We start from the raw sequence: 7,036 nt of genomic DNA on the forward strand, positions 1-7,036 counted from the left end.
AGTACAGCCCCAAAGTCTGACTACAGCTAAGCTCATGTCAGAGGCACCCATAATAGTCCACATTACCCTAGATGCCCAGGACTGAAGTTGAGTCTTTGTTAAAATCTATATCCAGCTCTGAATGGAGATAATCCAAGAACATTGCTGGCCCTGTCATAGAAGGAGGGCTCTGAGAAGCTGTGGTCCCCAAATATACAGTAGACTGATCTCAAACCTGGACTTGTGCTAAAGATTCCTTCTGAGATATCTGTTCCCTAGTGTGCTGAAAAGGAAGATTAACCAGAGACAGAGAAAAGCTCTCAGTCTTTTTTTTTTTCTGAGATTTTTTTTTTTTTAATGGAGGCACTGGGAATTGAACCCAGGACATTGTGCCTGCTAAGCACTGAGCCAAACCCCACCCTCATCTCAGCCATTTTTCCATTCATACAACCACATATGCATTAATTAGATGGTGATTTGTATTTTGAGCCTATACTCTGTGCCAGACATTGGGAAGGGTACTGAAGACACCATGCATGACAGACAGACAGCCCTTAACTCAAGGGGCTTGGCAGAATCCAAAAATTTTTAAAAATCATGCACTTTGTGCTGGTTTCTTAATGCTGTCATAATAAAATTCTACAAACTGGGTTACTTTAAGCAACAGAAATGTATTCTTTTCCAGTTCTGGAGGACAGAAGTCTGAAATCAAGATGTTGGCAGAGCCAGGCTTCCTCTGAAGGTTCTAGGAGACAATCCTTCCTTGCCTTTTCCAGCTTCTGCCATTTGTTGGTTTGGAAGGCACTTCACTCAGCCTCTACTTCCATCTTCACATCTTCCTTTCCTCTGTGTGTCTCTGTGTCCTCTTTTCTTATAAGGAGAGCAGATACTGTATTTAGAGCCCACCCTAAATCTAGGATGATTTCATCTCATGATCCTTAATTATTTACATCTGTAAAGGCCCTATTTCCAAATAAGGTCACCTTGTGAGCTTCCCAGTGGACATGAATTTTTGGGAGACACTATTCAACCCACAACACAACTTAATATATAATTAGAAACTGAATGAGACCAATGAGAGGAAGGAATATGATCTTACTGATGGGTAAGAAAGGAGTGTGAGCTAGACTCTGGAAATCGTAACAAACTACCACAAACATAGCAGCTTAAACCCATAACCACCTAATACCTCAAACCCCTGTAGGTCAGAACTCAGGCACAGCGTGGCTGGATTCTCTACTCAGGATCTCAAAAGCTGAAATCAAGGTGTTGGCCAGACTGAGTTCTAGTCTGAAGGCTCTGGGGAATGACCCACTAATGAGCTCCATTCAGATGGTTGGCAGAAATCAGTTACTGGTAGCTGTGGGACTGAGAGCCCTGCCTCTTTGCTGGCTGACCACTGGGTGCTGGGCTCGACCCCTGCAGACTACCCACCTTCCCTGTCACAGACCTGCCCTCTTCAAAGCCAGCAATGGAAAAACCTCCTTTGTGCTGAGTCTTTCATGATTCAAAGCTCTTTCTTCCAGAAGAGCCCAGGGCCTTTTTAGAGTTGACTGGATTGGGTTAGGCTTACCAAGGTTAGGCATCCCCATCTTAAGCTCAACTTATTGGAGACCTTAATTATATTTGCAAAATCCCTTCACAGTAGTAACTAAATTTGTGTTTCACTGAATAATTGGGAAAAGGTGTATATATACAGGGGACAGGTATCTCAGGGACCATCTTAGAATAATGCTATCACAGTGGATCAAGGAAAACTTGCCTGGGGAGGTCTTCATGGAGTGAGAACCTAAAGATGACTCTGCTAGATGATAAGTGGAAAGGAGTATTTGGGGCAGAATAAGAGTGAAGAGGAAAGAGCTGCTCTCACAAAACTGAGAGGAGGCCCATGTGGCAAGAGGACAGAGAATGAAGGTGAGACTGGATGGACGGGCTGGACCACATCATCCAGGGCCACAAGACGACTGGTGTCCTCCCCTCTGCATCGGACAGCTACAGCCACAGGCTGAGGAGAAATCAATCTCAACCATCTACAGAGTTTGAAAATCTGGAAAAGGCCAAACCTGTAGGGATAATAGTCAAAGCATTTACTCACCAATCAGGCAAGGCAAGGACACCAGCTTTAGTGCTAAGCCATGCTCCCTTCTGCAGACCCTGCCGCGTGGCCATTAGCCCACTAGTTGATGGTTTATAAGAAGGGCCAAGGGGTTCTAGGGAGGGAACAGAAGAGAACTCTTGATAGGATGACTGGAATAGTTTGGGGAGTGATGAAGGGCACTATATTAATTACACGAGACAACAGGTATAAATCAGGACCGTGCAGTCAAAGCAGGCATTATAGTCTCCTCAGTCTTTTGGAACTCAAGGCAGTAAATATTTACCAATCAAAAAGGAAATTAAAATATAGATAGATAGATAGATAGATAGATAGATAGATAGATAGATAGATAGACAGATAGATAGATAGATAGAAAGAAAGACAGAAAGAAAGACAGAAAGAAAAAGACAGACAGAAAGAAAGACAGAAAGAAAGACAGAAAGACAGAAAGAAAGACAGAAAGAAAGAAAGAAAGAAAGAAAGAAAGAAATTAACATAGTCTTATGCGTGCATATTGACTGCATGTCAACACTATGTACTTGAAGTTAATAGACTCAGATTCAGTAACTAATCTGGTGCTAATTGTCACTCTGGGAAGTTGTTCTCACACCTCAATTTCCCCTACTTTGAAAGCAAGTTTATTACTGTTTCTTCTTAATTCATTCCATGTGAATTCCATTGAAAAGGATTTCTTTATAAGCATGCCTTTCATTTTCAATATGTAAATTGCAAAATATTTCCTGTGGCTTTCCATTGTGATAGCACTGGGGAGAAATTTGATAAGACAAATAAAAGTTCCTGAAGGAACAGTAGTGAGTATTGTGCCCAGAAATGCCCTATCTTGAAGGTCTGAGGAAGTTTACTCCTAAGGCGCAAAGCTGTGCCTGCATCATCCATTCCTGTGCACAAAGACCCTTCCCCTTCCCTGCAGGAAGTCAGCCAGCTGTCGCTCGGCTCTGTTCTCGGCAGAGAAGAGAAAATCTCCCCTCATTCCACAGGGGAGCATTTCTCCCCCTTCTCCATTTATCAGCATCCTTCAGAGCCCACCTCAAATCCCACCATCCTTGGGAATTACTGACTTACGATGCCAGCGGGTGACTTTTTCTCAGGTTACACATTTTATGCCTTTTGTGCATCCATTGATGGGAATTTTACCACATAACACCCTGTTCAATAAGTGCCTGTTTTTCACAGGGTCCTGAATTTGTATGACTTCTCAAAACTGAATCCTGGAGTATAACAAATTGGACTGATCAGCTTGAGCCCCTCACTTTGGGGGGGGGGGGGCGGGGCAGCTCGCAGCTCCTGGGACCAGGTGGCTAAAGTTTCACATGACAGGGATGAATGGTTAAAAGCCGCCAACTGGTTGGAAAACAGATCCAAGACTGGTGTACCCCCGGTCAGTGAATCATAAATGGCCCTGAGGGCAGCAGCCACTTCCATACACACCATTAGGACACGTAGAACTTTCCTTTCTTTGCCTTCAAACTTACCCTTGAAGTTCATCTTAACCTTAGTGTTTCCTAAAGAGCGTGGGAAGACCTACGCATCGTGGTCTACTCTATGCCGATAGTTCTTCAGGAATACCTTTAAGTATGGCAGCCTCTGTCTACAGCAAGTGTTGGCAAGCTTTTTCTGTAAATGGACAGATAGTAAATATTTCAGGCTTGCAGGCCATATGGTTTCTGTAGCAATTACTCAACTCTGCCATTATAGTGGGAAAGCACCCTAGATAGACAATATTTAAACCAATGAACATGGCTTTCTCCAGTAAAATTTTATTGACAAAAATGGATGGTAGGCTGGATTTGGCCCATGAGCCAGAGTTTGCTGACCCCTGGTCTGAAGCCCAGTCTAACATAATATCCTACTAGTATGTAAGCATGTGAAGTACAAACTGCCTGAATCATAAAATGTTTGAATTTTATATTTTTTTCAACCTCTCCTCTTTCCTCCCTTACATTCAGTCTTTAGTTTCTCCGTAACAGTAACTATAAAATTTACAGGGGGTCCTGTTACATCCAGCCCCACAGGAAAAATTGTGCACTTTTCCATCTACAATTCATACGTCCCTATTTCTACAAACTTTAATGACTCTTATGAAGGAAGAAGTAATACGAATAATTTTTTATCCACTGGAGTCATTTGAAAATACAAACACATGTAGAGAAAACTGCAAGTTTTGAGGGTTTTAGGCAGCATATTAGTGAGTGATGGAACCTCGCTGCTGTTGACCTGATTCACCATGTGTTTGTTGACCAATCACGTCAGAATTTATATGAATGAAAGCTTTGATTTGCTGTCTTTTTAATAGTAATTTTCCTATGATGCTGGACATATGGGAAAATCAAATTTCTTTTCTATCAAAGTGATTTCTAGATTTGAATAAGTTCTTGTTTCTAGATCATAATAGAAAAACAAATGTTGGATCTCTGCTAAATTTCCATAGAGTCAGAGAACTTTCATGTTCTTCCTTCCACCCTCAATGGAAATCTGGATAGCACTATAAGTGAATTGCTGATTTTCCACCAAAGTCTTTGATAACTTGGTCTCTTTCTCCATCAGCCTGGGTAACCCAAGTCTCAACTTTGGAAAGATTCATTGATAAGGAAATGAGGAATTCATGACAGCTTTCCTGTAAACTTAACAACTTTGCTTTCTTCATATATCACCCTATTTACTCTCTACCACCCTTCCTGATCTATGTGTTTTGTCCTTTTATTCTTTTCTTGCATATAGTATCTCTTTCAACTCCCCATTTCTGGACGTTTTTCCTTATAACCTAATTCCTATGAGATACCTTTTTCTTACTCAAAAGGAATCTCTATTCATTTTCAAAATCCTGGCTGTGCTTTAACTTTTTTATCAAAAGTATGCATATGTTAAAATTCTCTGTAATGATTAACAGTCAAGGTTGGAACAGGATTTATGAGGGAAGACCATGAGCATCTGAGTCACATGTTGATTTAACAGCTAAAGAGCTACACAGAGAAACCATTAGTCACTACATTACTCTCTAAACTGGCTCTCTAAACTGTGGGGGCTTCTTGGTCCCAGGGTCAAAGCTGAGACATCCAAGTCACCCCTGCCTTTGGCAATCCTCACACAAGTCTTCCTGCCAGTGAGCAGGCCAAGTACAGAACCTAATTTCAACACAGCAGCACCTTCAAACGTGAAGCATGAAGGTCAGAGCACTTTGAACTCCCTGTGGGAAAAAGTGTTACTGAGGTCAGATAGGTTTCCTTTTGAACCATAGCAACTTGTGTTTTCTTGAAAGATATAGAAGAAATTGTAATATGAAAAGAATTCCATAAATAAAGATTATTAAAATGCCAGAAAATAGTCAAATCATCATCATACAAAACAGAGCCCTTGTTTAAATTTTAAAATAGGCTGCCCTCACTGTAATAGGAAAAACGTGTGTTTGTTAAGCCCATGGGCCCAATTCTGCTTTCAATGAAAACCCGGAATTCCTGCTTAAGTCAATAAAATGTAGGGGGTGGGGAGCATGTTTCAGGATAACGGAGAAGACAGAGATGGGCGGAGGAGCGATGTCATGCTTAGGGGCAGAATCGGAACCTGGAATGAGGACCAGCCTGTGTTCAGCAAGTACTCCCCACACTGGTATGACCGTAAAACAGTTGTTGAAGGCCAGTTTCAATTCTGATTGGCCGAGGCCTCTCATGCACTGTAATCATTACCTGCTTTCAGTATCGCATCCGAACAAGGGTTCCATAAATTTCTCAGCACCCTAAAGCCTAATTTGTCTACCAATTTAATTTGCTAGAGAAGTTCTCAAAAGAGACTCATTATTTAAAGAGGGTCCAAGCACCATTTTTAGAAGTTATCTCCCTTATCCCCTTTCCAAATTATATATTCATTATCTTTATTTCACAATGTCCCTTGATATGGATTAAGAAAAAACATTGAGTTTTGGGTGGTTAAATGCCAAAAACATATAAATATTTATTTGTATGAGATCAAAGAAAGAAGATAGTTTGGAGTAGATTCATTTCGTATTTATCAATTTTGTTATTATTAGTAGTATTATACAAATTTATGCAATGAAAATCTACATTATAAGAACTGAGTTATTCTAAGAATGAAAAACACATGTAAGGATTAAATTTCGGATCAGTATATGACACTTAGTAAGACATACTTTGAAATTTCACAGAGTTCATCTTCCTCTTTTATTACCCAACATAGTGTTAAATCATTGGTCTAAAGCAACTAGACAAAGGCAATAAGAATATTCGCCTCCAGGATAAAATGTAGCAATCCTCAGCAAGCATATAATACCCATTGTGTTCTGACCCCATCTCATCTCCCACCCCTCATCGCATGTGACCACAGATTACTGGCCATTCTCTGAATTAGACCGATGTTGACTCCAAGCCCCTAGGCTTTTGTGCATAAGGTTCCTCTGCCTGCATGGTCCTCCCATGCCCACTTTCCCAAGCACATCTCCATGTAACTTCCAAGTCCTAGCTCCTGTGATTTCCTCTGGCTTCCCAAAGGAAGTGGGGATTTCTTTCCCCTGCCTTATCTGACTGAATTATAAAAATCATCATCTTGTATTATAATTAAAAAATTTGTTTCATTCTACTAGAATGTAAAAGGAGGCAGCTTCTCATTTAATGTTTATTTTATTCCTAGAATCAACAATGATTCTAGGAATAAAATAAAAGACTAGAATATAGTAGAGCTCAATAAACGCCATTGAACAAAGGGGAAGATTCATTTTCTTTTATCTCAGACTTTGCTGCATTGAAGCATGAAAAGTGATGGCATTTTTCCCAGATGCAAAAAAAAAATCACAAGATTGTTCGACCCAAATTCATTTTTGTGCTCAAAAATTTGAGCACAAAGGTGTCGTTGGGCAAGAGATGTCATCAATCACTCACCCTCTCAAAGTCATAGCCCTTTTTAGAAGTTCACATCTAAGGGGTTAGGAAT

Source organism: Camelus dromedarius, chromosome 4 (assembly GCF_036321535.1).
Source record: "Camelus dromedarius isolate mCamDro1 chromosome 4, mCamDro1.pat, whole genome shotgun sequence".
Taxonomy (NCBI): Eukaryota; Metazoa; Chordata; class Mammalia; order Artiodactyla; family Camelidae; genus Camelus; species Camelus dromedarius.